This window comes from Schistocerca nitens, chromosome 7 (assembly GCF_023898315.1).
Source record: "Schistocerca nitens isolate TAMUIC-IGC-003100 chromosome 7, iqSchNite1.1, whole genome shotgun sequence".
NCBI lineage: Eukaryota > Metazoa > Arthropoda > Insecta > Orthoptera > Acrididae > Schistocerca > Schistocerca nitens.
Window position 1 is genome coordinate 597,619,655 of NC_064620.1, and position 13,472 is coordinate 597,633,126.

The 13,472-nt window shown below is 46.1% G+C and overlaps 1 non-coding gene across 1 annotated transcript; it reads left to right on the forward strand.

Moving 5' to 3' along the window:
• The first annotated feature begins 12,811 nt into the window (after positions 1-12,811).
• Positions 12,812-12,886, forward strand: Trnas-uga (transfer RNA serine (anticodon UGA)). The gene has a single exon. It is a non-coding gene; the product is annotated as a tRNA-Ser (tRNA).
• Positions 12,887-13,472: the final 586 nt, after the last annotated feature.

Below are 13,472 nucleotides of genomic sequence, written 5' to 3' on the forward strand. Positions count from 1 at the left end.
GATTGAGTGACTAACATATACGCTGAAGAACGAAAGACACTGGTACATCTGTCTAATGTCGTGTAAGGCGCCTGCGAGCACGCAGAAGTGGCGCAAAAAGACGTGTCATGGACCCGACTAATGGCTGAAATAGTGTTTTAGGGAACTGACACCATGAATTCTGTAGAGCTGTCCACAAATCCGTAAGAGTACGAAGGGGGGGAGACGTCTTCTGAACAGCAGGTTGCAAGGCATCCCAGATACGCTCAATAATGTTCATTTATGGGGAGCTTGGTGGACAGCGGAGTTGTTTAAACTCAGGAGAGTGTTCCTGGAGCCAGTCTGTGGTAATTCTGGACATTTCGGGTGTCGCATTGTCCTGCACGGATTGCCCAAGTCCGTCGGAATGCACATTGGACATGAATGGATGCAGGTGATCAGGCAGGATGCTTACGTATCTGTCACCTGTCAGAGTCGTACCTAGACTTATCAGGGGTAACATATCACTCCAACTGGACACGCCTCACACCATTACAGAATTTTCACCAGCTTGAACGGTCCCTGCTGACATGCAGGGTCCATGGATTCGTAAGGCCTTGAGGACACCATTTGTATTTTGGAAAGCACTCAACCTAGTGACAGTCAATTGGGCGGGGTGCGGGCACAGTTAGTGCATTTAATCAGTCGGATAGCGCATTTAGTCATGTTAAGTTTGGAGGATCATCAAAAAAATTAACCGTCAAATTGGGGTCTTTGATTAATGCATTGCACTTAAAGCTTACATGTTTAGAATTGGATGGGAAGAGAACTGAAGAGGAGGACTTCCCATATCAATGGGGGACCGGAAGCCAGCCCGGGAGTGTTGTTGTTGTTGTATCCTCTGTAAAGTTATATGCAGCGTTTGCCAAATTGCCTAACACTCTGGCGTATTTCTTTCGAGATACTACTGAATTAGTTGCAGATCGACTTGAGCGGGTCGAAAACTTATTATGGTTGTTGTTTCGCCTTGAACAACATGCTGCTGCCTTTTGCAGTCAGCACCAAGTAGTTTTGTCACTATTGTACCCGTTAGCTAGAGATGAGTTGCGGAACCTCCAATCCCGAGTCATGGTACATGGGTTTTCCTTACAGCAACCAGAGATTGACCACCGGAGTTCGGAAACAGCTTGAGTGTCGTTACATTTGGCAGATGCAGCAGGATAAAGAGGAGTTACATCAGTATGTTAACAGAGTTCAGACGGCCTGCTTGGCCTTGTTGATCGATTTGCCAGAACCGGAATTGGTGTCTATTGTTCTTATGGGAATGCGAGCGTCAGATAAGACGCACTTTGTTTTTCGTGATCGTCCTTCAACCTGGGAAGAGCTCTGTGCCGCTGTTGTAGCGATATCTGCGTTGCTGCTTGCGAACGATGTACGAGGATGTCGTGAAGTCACGGGCGGTGTCAAGGGAAATTCCGAATTGCCTACATCGGCTGGGACCGCTAAAAGGGAACCCCGGCGTTGCTTCAGGTGCGGTAGTGCAGCTCATTTGGTGCGCTCTTGCGTTCAACCTTGCGCGCCCAGAGCCAATACATGACGCCAGGCTGGGCAGCGAACTCGGGATAGAGCCTTTAAACCTTGGTGCACCCGTGTTGTCGCTTCTTATATTAGTTCTCGAGTTGGTGGGGACCGATTGGTGCTCTTTTGGATTCTGGTAGCTCCCTTTCACTGTTGAGCTTCGAATCGTTTCTTGAACAGCTGAAGGCCTGAACACAAGTTATAAAAATTGCTGAGGGCACGCACAAGGTAACTCAGGGCTTAGGGCCTGGATAACAATAATTTCCCATAGAGCTAATTTAAAAAAAAAATAATTTTAAACATATCAATTTTCAAAATTTTAATTTAAGACGACTGAAGGCCTTATCTTAAAAATATTTCACTTAAAAGCCCGGCTGGAGGTCACACACTGGACATTGAACATCTCAGGGCTTAAGGCCTGGATAACAAGAATTTCAGAAAGAACAAACTTTCAAAATTTAGTTTTTAAGCAAATCAATCTTCAAATTTTAATGCTGAAGGCCTTATTTTAAAATTAAAATAAGTTAACAGACAGGTGATGGCCTCGCACAGTACATCAGACTAAAATGAAAATCACACTCTAAAACCAACACAACAGAGGTTCTCATAACTGTTCCAAGGGTCGACATGAGGAGGTAGCTCTAATGTAAGGTGAGGTGAGACAGGCAGCCAAGAGTAAGGTTAAATAATCGGATGGCAGCCCAACCCAGGGACGGCTGAAGGACCCACCAACAACCTAATTAATTCCCATCCGCCTGACCAACGGTATGACCACGGAAAATATCAGCGGTGGACGAAGATACCAGCCGCACTACGTCTTCAAAATTGGAGTCTAAAACAGCCAAGGCACAATACCCACTCTTAAGAACAAAATATGAACAAACAACTAAAATGTTGTCGAACTACATGCCGTGCCGGACAGCATCAACACGGCGAGGATACACACACTGCTGGAAACTACGCCAACAACCAAGGCAGGTAACTGGGACGTTAACGGCCACAAGGCAGAAAATATCGCTGGTGCACTTCACTTATAAGCAACAATCAATTTAATAGTTAAAGATCACACAGGAAAATGGCTGGAAAATTTCGCTGGCTCCAACACACCATACGCTGCTGCTAGCTGGAACGGCCCAGGAAGCAACAACTGACAATGAACGAAGAGATGTCACACCAGTTGCGGTTTCATAACAGGTTAACTGATCACTCAACTTCAGTGTCCGGTTTCTGTGGGCAACGAACTTTGTAGCTCTCGCAGCTAGCGCCTCAGATTCCGACTGCACATGCACACCGCCAGCGGTTCCGGCCTGATACGCGCCTCGGAGACTTCCTCGCTGCTCTGTTCCAATCGACCAAGTGCCACACACACCAACACACGGAAATATATCGGTCACACCAAAGATGCTTCCAACTAACGGATTAAGAGCACAATGGACAAGGGTCCTGGGTGGCAGAACTGAGTCAGGTACTCTGGCCCTAAAAATGTGGATGACGCAATCTCAATTGATCTGACATTGAGCAGACTTTGATTGATAATCAGCTGGCCGGTGTGGCCGAGCGGTTCTAGGCGCTTCAGTCTGGAACCGCGCGACTACTACGGTTGCAGGTTCGAATCCTGCCTCGGGCATGGATGTGTGTGATGTCCTTAGGTTAGTTAGGTTTAAGTAGTTCTAAGTTCTAAGGGTCTGATGACTCTCCGATGTTAAGTCCCATAGTGCTCAGAGCCATTTTTTTTATTGATAATCTACAGAAGTTTCTCAGTATAGGTGCAGCTGAGAGCAAGTGGCGATTGAGATCTGTACACCCTGACAAGGCCGGAGCAGCAGTACATTACCCTGTTTGCTTCGTGCAGTGATGTAACTTGCAGCTGGCGAGAAGTGCGCAGCATTGGCGAGACTTGGAGGCGGCGCCTGTGAATCGACTGCGGCCATGAAAAAAATGCAAAAATCCCGCGGTCTAGCTATCAGGCAGACTGATTGCAATTTACTACCAGAGCCCTGGAATCATGGTAGATTTCAGTGTGTGACTCACCCGTTCGCTGGTCGTACCAAGGACATATTTGGCTCACTTACACGACGACAGATCGCACAAGGATACCAACGTCGAGACTGGTAAACCAAAACGAATATGTGTGCCCTCGGCAAACGGGTAGTCTGAGACTGTTGGTAGAGTAAGAACTTCACCACAAGCTCTCCAGTCTAGCTACTTGCAAGTGAAGTCAGGACAGGTACCAAGCACCAACCACACATGCCAGAGCTTCGACCAGAAGATGCTTCCAGACCGAAGTCAAGAAGCCGAGTGCCTCGCACCTCTCCAGATAAAAAATTACGTTTTTCCGCAAAGTGCACAAACGACACCGCCTTCACCCTGTCTTGAGCCAATCACAGAGCTTTGTTGTTGTAGTCTTCAGACTACAACAACAAAGCTTTAGAGGCGCTAAATCTCCCCTCCCACACGACAGCACGAACTCCTGTCGAACCAGGGGAAGAGTTAAGAAACCTGTATCTCTGGAAAAAAAAGAAACCGCCAATTACTGGAATTTTTAAGTTTTCACAGAGGTGGAAGATGTTTTTCTCTGAAGTCGCGTCGCTTACCGTGGCAACAAATGAAGAGATACAATCTTAAAGATCTATATCTAAATCACCTGTGCCTTGGAGCATGTTAGTCCTAGCTATGAGGTGTCATAGAGATTCTGTCTCTAAAAGTTTCTCAGACGCCAGAGTTTCTTATACAACAGAGGCAGCAGATGGAACTGGGTCACAGGCCTGTTTGCAGTATCGGCGAACATGCAAACTTGTGAATTTTTATTATGCACTGCTCTGCACACTGTGCCCAATTTATGAGTCCACTGTGTAGATGCATCCCTTCAATCTGTCACTCCCAGCCCAGCCTTCTGCTGGCGCCACAGCAGGTAGCTCGGCATTGTTCTGCTAGAGACTTGTCTTGACTAGGGGCTGCTCTGTCTGCCCTGTACAGCTGTGGATCTGTCCGGCAAGATTTAGTGAGGGATTGGCTCACTGCTTTCAGCTTCCAACATGCCGTTTCTGTGAGGTAAGAACCATAAAAATACTTCATGCTTTTAGCACCCTAGGCAGGCTCCATCAACATCTGCTCAGTCCATTAACTTTCTAGAATCTCGCTCAAGGTGCATAATGGTGTAACAAAATCTTTAATAATTTTCCATATACAAAGAATAGGAGAGAGAGTAACTTTTCCTCTGTCAGTGATTCACGTTTATGCTTTTTGACAATGTGCAAAATCTGTTAATACGACATATGACCAGCAACGGTCATCGAAAGATCATTATAGATGACCACAGGTGCTGAAGATGGACAAAATACTAAATGTATGAAGTCTCCATACCGTTCATTCATTTCTGTTGAAAATTGTTGCAACTGAAAATACAGCACTTTATTATTGACACTCGCAAATAGTGCGAATGGCATAACCTTCTGAAGAAAGGCACTAAGTGCCCCAAGATATTAAATCTGTTATATGCAACTGCTGCTTATTATTTCATTATATACTTCATACATTACTGCAGAGTAAGTCAAGGGGCATGCCTGGATCGAGTTTTCGATTGTTGGATTTATGAAGAAAAGAGGAATCCGGAAACGAAAATTAGAACATCCGGATTGGATAGCGGACTTCACCTTTTGAGTGGACTTGACCAAAACACTGCCCACAGTAAGACAATGAGAGATAACTTCTTTCTGATGACGGAGATGCATTTAAAAAGAAAATCTGACGAGGACAATCCAGTTCGCTCACTGCCGTTAAAGAAAGCACAGGTTTTGAAGGATTCATTGTGGCCTTGCAAGAATTACGACAGCTTTATAAAGGATTTGAGGACACTGTCAATCTTACATCCATTTTCGAGATGTTTTGTTTGTGTGTGAATTCCTAAGGGACCAAACTGCTGAGATCATCAGTCCCTAGATTTATACTCTACTTAAACTAACTTGTTTAACCAACTTAAGTTAAGAACAACACACACACACACACGCATATGCCCGAGGGAAGACTCGAACCTCCGGCCACGCAATCCGTCACATGGCGCCTCAAACCGCGCGGCCGCTCTTCGTGGCTTCGAAATGTTTCGTTCAAATGGTTCAAATGGCTCTGAGCACTATGGGACTTAACATCTGAGGTCATCAGTCCCCTAGAACTTAGAACTACTTAAACCTAACGAACCTAAGGACATCAGACACATCCATGCCCGAGGCAGTATTCGAACCTGCGACCGTAGCGGTAGCGCGGTTCCGGACTGTAGCGCCTAGAACCGCTCCGCCACCGCGGCCGACTTCGAAATGTTTTCTCAGACCTTTTTCCGATCCAGTTGAAAACGTTCCTGTGCATGTGCAGATGTAACTTATTGACCTGCAAGGTAATTCAAGTTTTAATTACAAATATTTTTTCGTTAAAACCGCCAGGACGTCTACATTGCTTTTCTCAGCTGGATTTTCCAAGTCTAGATAATGAGGTTGAAAAAGTGGTACAATATTTCGATTGGCGTACTTGTGTGAAAGACGATTTTTCGATTACGAAACTAAATAAGTCACGATTAAGTGGCAACTTGAATGCAAAACTCTGTGACATTGTCTGTGTCTGTCCGGATGCTGACACTTTTTACCAGATAAATATCGTATTGTATCTTCAGCACGCCAAAAATTATAATTTAAACTGAAGACTTATTTTATTTCTGGTCTATGTTGTAGAGAAATGTGAAATGTAAAACCAAGTCAACGCAGTACGACTGTACTGCCATTTATATGTGGCGTATTCAATATTGGCCCCTCTCCGCGCTCAGGCAGCGGGGTGTGGCGGATTGAGAAATGTGAAGTGACACGGAATGCTTTCGCACTCGCGCCCAGGCATGGTAAACGAGCCGAAATCTTGGCCACCCCTGTCTTAGAGAGTGGAACTCGAAAGGGGAGCACTATCAGTTTTACAAGATACCTTTGGCCATGCAACGTAGTGTGGCATGTGGCATATGTATGTAGACTTCGACGTATAACTCTAAATTTCCTTCGGCATAATTCATATCAAACAACTGCTATAACAAACATAAATTATGATCTGTATTATCCGATACCTCAGCTGCTGACCTACTATTCGTATTTAATCGTTATAGCAAGGGAGAGGCCAGAATAATGTAGCAGTGATAGCCAGTTTTCATATTAGTTAATGGAACGGTGAACAACTACGGACGCCGTCGGAACGTCGCAGGAGAGGAAGGGGTAAAGGGAAAGATAAAGCAAGAGAGAGGAGGAAGTGAGTGAGAGAGAGAGAGAGAGGGGAGGGGGGGGGGGGGAATGATATCGAGCCGCTCGCAAATCGTTACCGGATAAGCGTTCCGGTATGAAATGCGTTGCCCTTAATCTGGAACAGTAACGCCTGCGTCCATTAGTATATTGGGGATTGTCACGCGCATTTTATTAATTATCCACAAGCGAAACAGGAATTTGAATTGAGCCCATAAAATAATAACTGTTAAATGCGATGGTACTGGAAGTGGATACGTCCAACATTGCGATTCGATTGCTGCTGCCTTTCGCTCCCACCCCCCCCCCCCTCCCCCCCACCACCAATTTTTTTCCAATCCCATTGGCAGTACTTCCCCCAGTACCTTTACTGACTGCAGCTGCGAGATCAATATTCAGCTGGCGCATGGGAATTTCGACGTAAATGTTGTATGGAACCAATTCTTCGTGCGGAATTCTTACGTTTTGCGAAAACGTAAACTGTCATTCGGTGTCCATTACATCGGTTTTGCATGCATCAAGGAGAGGCCTGTGATACTTCATTTATTAGATTACTGAGTTAACAAGAAGAAGAAAAAATTATTCAAGTGGCTCTAAACACTATGGGACTTCGCATCTGCGGTCATCAGTTCCCTGCACTTAGAACTACTGAAACCTAACTAACGTGAGGACAGGACACACATAGATGCCCGAGGCAGGATTCGAACCTGCGACCGTAGCAGAAGCGCGGTTCGGGACTGAAGCGCCTAGAACCGTTCGGCCATAATGGCCAGCTAGTTAACGAAACCTCTCAAGAATCCTGTGTGTCCCTGAGACGGCAGTGAAACAAAAATTACATGCCATCATTCTCTCTGTACTGGATTAATATTTAAGCCAGATTAACTGTATTACAACTCCTTTCAGTCTGATAGATTGTGGTCGCAGAGACGGTGGTGGCCTTAAAAATGCACATTGATTTGAAAGACATCTGCAGCGCAGGAATACATGTGTGGCAGGTAGCTGGGGGTTAGGAGCACCAGGCAGTGGCAAACAAATTGGTCCATCGAGTTCCTTCAGAACTCGCTTGTAAGAGGCAGATAGCTTCTTGTAGAGTGGCAATAGCTAACAGACACTGCGGTGACAGTCTAGTGTTTTCGAGATTTTAAATGGGACTCAGCAGGCTCATTCAGCTTCAATTTAGTCGGTGCCCTGGAGCAGTAAAGACGTACCATCCATCTAGTCCATGTCCATCATAGAGGTTTTTCTGGTAGGCACCATGTTGCTGGGAGTCTGTCGCGAAGTTCTTACGCACTTGTAGAAGTAGTGAGAGCCTTTGAAACTCGGATAGTTCACTAATCGCGAGACGTAAATGATCTGTGTGGTTCACGTGATGGGAAGACAACCGCCAGCCGCTGTCTGCGTTACACGGGGGGCCTATAGGGTACGTAATAAGCGCCTGAGATCCACTGATGCTCTTCACTGCCAGTATTTTCTCTCTCTTTTTTTTTCGCTCGTCTCGATCCTAAAGTGGCCTCGAGGATATGATGCTGCAAGATTATACTTTCAACTAATGCCTGATCACAAACGAAAAATTGTACTGAATAGTAGTGCATTCTTCAACCCACCCTTCCCCACCCCCACCTATTACCATCTCCCGCCTAACACACTCCCCTCCACTCGATTTCATTCGTTTTACTATTTGCTTGTGGGTGTCTAGGAAGCCTGCGTACTCGGATCGCTAGACAAACTATCAAATGGCCGTAATAATGAGTTTCATTATAATACGAAAATTACCATACCTAACTTTGACAGTTAGAAGTGTGTTGCAATTAAAGGTCGACATACTAAGTAACCAAGCTTCTTCAGTACAGACAATCCCAAGTGCTACATAGAGAGTACAAGTGAAGTGATCTAGTGTTGACGATGCTATCCAAGTCACCAGTCTTGAAGCTGCTATTGAACTGGTCGCCAGCAGTCGGGCGCGGCGCTTACGTCCTCTCCACATAGGGGCCACTCCTGTCGCGTTGTCGTCCTGGAGCGAATCTGGTCAGCGTGCGATTGGATGACTTATTCTCACAGCTTTCTCTTTCCTGCCATTCCCGACTGGCGTGGTGGCGCTTGACTTTACGCCGTAAAATTCCTCCCCCCCCCCCTCCCCCAAAAGCGACGGACCGTCGTCGTATAAGAAGCAACACACCTGGAGGGAAGGCAGGAGCGTAGGAGCGTGAACTGTCTGAGGGACCGGAAGCTGTGGCTGCAGGGGACGACAGACTTCCGATCGTACCCCGCCACTCAGCCTTCGCTCTGGTGAGAACGTCTCGTGGAAGACGCCGAGAAGGGTATGCGTCCACGGCCTGAGGCCCCCGAAGATATAGAAGGCGCAGGCTGCTGCGGCGTAGGTGGAGGACGCGAAGGCTCCGTCTCCGTGGCGGCTGCTGTGGCCGAGCTGTCCTCGGGATCTGTGAATAGAGGAGGATCGCCGTGCATATGACAGTGGCGAATTTGATTGTGATGTAGGCGCTGCAATCTGTCTGGGCCTAAAATGAGATTCAGTACATGCATGCGCCAAGTCCTCGAAGGATATCGCCTCGCGCCCATCCTTCTTTTGATGCTAAAAGCTCTGAAAACACAATGTCATGCGGTGCGAAGCGATACTTGCGGCCTTCCTTCGGCGCCGGATGCTGAGGTTGGTGGAGCAGGTGGAGCAGCGTCCGATGGAGGCGGCCGCGAAACAATTCCGCCGTCGATGGACCTTCTCGTGCATGCGAAAGATAGGAGGCGAGAAACAGTTGTAAAGCTTGATCCCCGGTGTGTGCAGTGCGAAGTTAGGCCATCTGCTGCTTGAAGGTTCTCACAAAACGTTCAGCTTCGCCGTTTGACTGTGGATGGAACGGTGCACTAGCTAGATGCTGTATGCCATTCATTTGAGGTGAACTCAGGGCCGTTGTCCGACACTATGACTTCAGGCAAACCTTCGAGGTAAAGAACAGAGGACAACACCTGTATTGTGCTACGCGACGTTGTCGAGTTCATTGGCACAGCAAAAAGAAACTTGCTATAAGAGTCTACCACAATCAACTAACGAATGATCCAAAAAGGTCCTGCAAAGTCTATGTGCACACGTTGCCACGGTGACTGCGACTTATGCCAAGCAGATAATTTTTGTGGGAGAGCGGACTGATTTTCCGCACATGCGTCATACTGTGACATAATCTGTTCTATTTGGGTGGCCATACCCTGCCAGTTACAGTGTCGACGCGCTGTTCCATACGAACAATCCACCAGTGTCCTTGGTGAAGTAACTACAACGCTCCTTTTTGCAAAGCTTTGGGAATCAATGATAATTTAGAACAAGAATCACTCCTTGCTGTCTAGCGAGGCTATACCGGCGTGCAAAGTATCGACGCATTATAGAGTTCTTTATGCTAAGCAATGAGCGATCCAAGACGTGCGAATGTATTTTAGAAAAATGTTTAAATGTGAATCAGCTTCCGTGGACTGTGCAATTTTCCTACAGTTCTGAGCAAAGGACTGAAGTAATTCAGAATCCTGAAGATTGAAGTGAGAAAAGATGCAGCGGAAGCGTCAAAATCTGTATCAGGGCCAATCTGAAGACGCGAAAGTGCGTCCGTATTACCATGTTGAGCTGGAACCGGCTTCATCGGATGAAACAAGGACTGCCGAGTCTTGAGACACGTTACTACGTAGAATTTTCTGCCATGCAAAAAGTGCTGGAATTTGGTGACGCCATACATAATACCCAATGCTTCTTTCTCTATTTGTGAATAGTAGCAATTGGCTTTGGACAACACTTTTGATGCGAAACCAATAAGCCTGTCTTTATCACCAAATCTGTGTAAAAGCATTGCACCAATTTCGTAAGAGGAAGCGTCAGCTTGCAATACAAGTTGTTTGTCAGGATCAAAGTGAACCAAGCATCGATCACTGAACAATGCATCTTTAAAGTTTTGAAAAGCACTCATCTCTCCAAACAAAGGGGTCGTTCTTGCGACACAAGCGATGCAATGGAGCTGCGATTTGTGTAGCATTGCCGGCCGAAGTGATGCCGGCACGGTAGCTCAGCGTGTTCGGTCAGAGAGCCGGTTGGCCTCTGTAATAAAAAACTGAGTGGAAAGATCAACCACCGAACTTGAACAGGATGTCTTGCGACGTCCGCAACGACCAAACACAACGATCGATAATGAACAAAATGTAAAAAAAAAAAAAAAAAAAAAAAAAAAGTGGCCGTGCGGTTCTAGGCGCTGCAGTCTGGAACCGCGAGACCGCTACGGTCGCAGGTTCGAATCGTGCCTCGGGCATGGATGTGTGTGATGTCCTTAGGTTAGTTAGGTTTAAGTAGTTCTAAGTTCTAGGGGACTGATGACCACAGCAGTTAAGTCCCATAGTGCTCAGAGCCATTTGAACCATTTTTTAGACTCGAAACAAAGCACGCAAATTTGCAATGTGTTCTTCATGTGTGCGACCTGCTATGACAATATCGTACCAGTAGTTTGAACAGTTTGGTACTTGAGCAGTCAGTTGTTCCAAATACCGTTGGAAAATGGCGGGTGCAGAAGCACTGCCAAAAGGCGAAGGCAAATATTTAAACAAGTCCAAATCAGTGTTCACCACAGACACAATTTAAGATTCTTCATCTAGTACTATTTGAAAATATCCGTCGCGCAAATCAATTTTGAAAAGTAGCGACCAGCACCTAATCTGTCCATGAGATCCTCTGGGCGTGGCAACGGATAAGTATCATTCACAGTTTGTGGGTCGACTGTTGACTTAAAGTCATCACAGAGGTGAATGCGACCTGAAGGTTTGGGGAGCAAAACCAGTGGACTTGCCCACTGACTAGCTTGCATATGCGCAGTAGCTCCGCTATCTTGCAATTTTTTAAGTTCAGTAGCTACTTTGTCCCGTAATGCAATGGGACCAGTTCTGGCCAGACAAAATTTCGGCTGAGGTTGTCTTTCATAGTAATATGAGCAACAAAATTGTTAGCCTTACCTAAACATTCGGAAAGGGGTTCATGGAATTCTTTCAGCAAGCTAGATACATTGTGTTTGGCATTGAATGCAGTGACTGAGAGCACATTGTCTTGAATTTGAAAGCCAAACAAAGCAAACTAGTCAAGGCCAAATATGTTCTCACAACCGCGTGACTGTAGCACAGTGAAAATCACAGTTCGCGTATGCGGGAGATACATGGCAGGCCAAGTACATTTTCCGAGAACGGGAATATCTTGTCCATTATAAGCTGTCAGGTGGGTGCTAGTTTGAGACAGGCGTGGGGAGCCTAACACTTTATATGTGTTAAGATTCAGTAATGTAACAGAGGCACATGTGTCCAACCAAAATTTATCACGTTTTCCACTAACATGGCAATTAACAAAAAGATTGTTGGACTGGCGTATCACTGAAGTAACTGTTTGCTTGCTAGTTTTGATAATGCCTGGAGCAAGCTTTGAATACCCTGCATTGATTAAATGGGCCTTGTGACTAGATTTTTGTGCGTGAGTAGAATTCTTATGTTTGTTCCGTTGAAAAAAATACGGTTTGTATGTGACCTTTCTTGCTACAGGCATAACATTGTGCTTGTCTAGACGAGGGGTCTTGTTGTTCGTGCCTTGAATAGCACCGGGGGCATGCCTTAATTCTAGAATGAGATTTTCACTCTGCAGCGGAGTGTGCGCTGATATGAAACTTCCTGGCAGATTAAAACTGTGTGCCCGACCGAGACTCGAACTCGGGACCTTTGCCTTTCGCGGGCAAGTGCTCTACCAACTGAGCTACCGAAGCACGACTCACGCCCGGTACTCACAGCTTTACTTCTGCCAGTACCTCGTCTCCTACCTTCCAAACTTTACAGAAGCCACAGCCTGGGGGATGTTTCCAGAATGAGATTTTCACTCTGCAGCGGAGTGTGCGCTGATATGAAACTTCCTGGCAGGAGAGCTTCTGTAAAGTTTGGAAGGTAGGAGACGAGGTACTGGCAGAAGTAAAGCTGTGAGTAAAGGGCGTCAGTCGTGCTTCGGTAGCTCAGTTGGTAGAGCACTTGCCCGTGAAAGGCAAAGGTCCCGAGTTCGAGTCTCGGTCGGGCACACAGTTTTAATCTGCCAGGAAGTTTCATGCCTTAATTCTGTTCGCCTGTTCAGAAGACTGTTTATGCGGCATGGAACGCGCGTGCTGTTGCTGTCTACTTTGTTGGTCATAAGCAAGGGACGACTCAACCCGACAAATTCGTGTCTTCTCAGATTGATCACCAGCTACGGAACCTGAATCATACTGATCTAGAATTTGAACTACGTGCTGGAATGATGGATCAGACTGTATCAAAATCTGTTCTCTAAGTCGGAAACCAGTAACGTTGTACACGATTGTACCACGCAACATAACATTTGAATATCAAGCACCACAAGTGCATTTGAATTTGCATTTCCTCGTCATACCCTGCAGATCTGTTACCCACTAGGAATAAGTTTGTTCCTACATTTTCTTGAGGTGAAAGAATTGGTAGCTAGATCGCAGCACATTCACTTGTTCGTCATAAAATTTAGATAATCTACAACCGGATCATAGGAAAGTTGGGGAACTATTTCTGAATGAGGCGAAAGACTGCACTTCCGTTGACAAAAAGTAATGTAGTTTCACAGTACCTGGTACTTTGTGAGCAACCATGTGGGCTTTA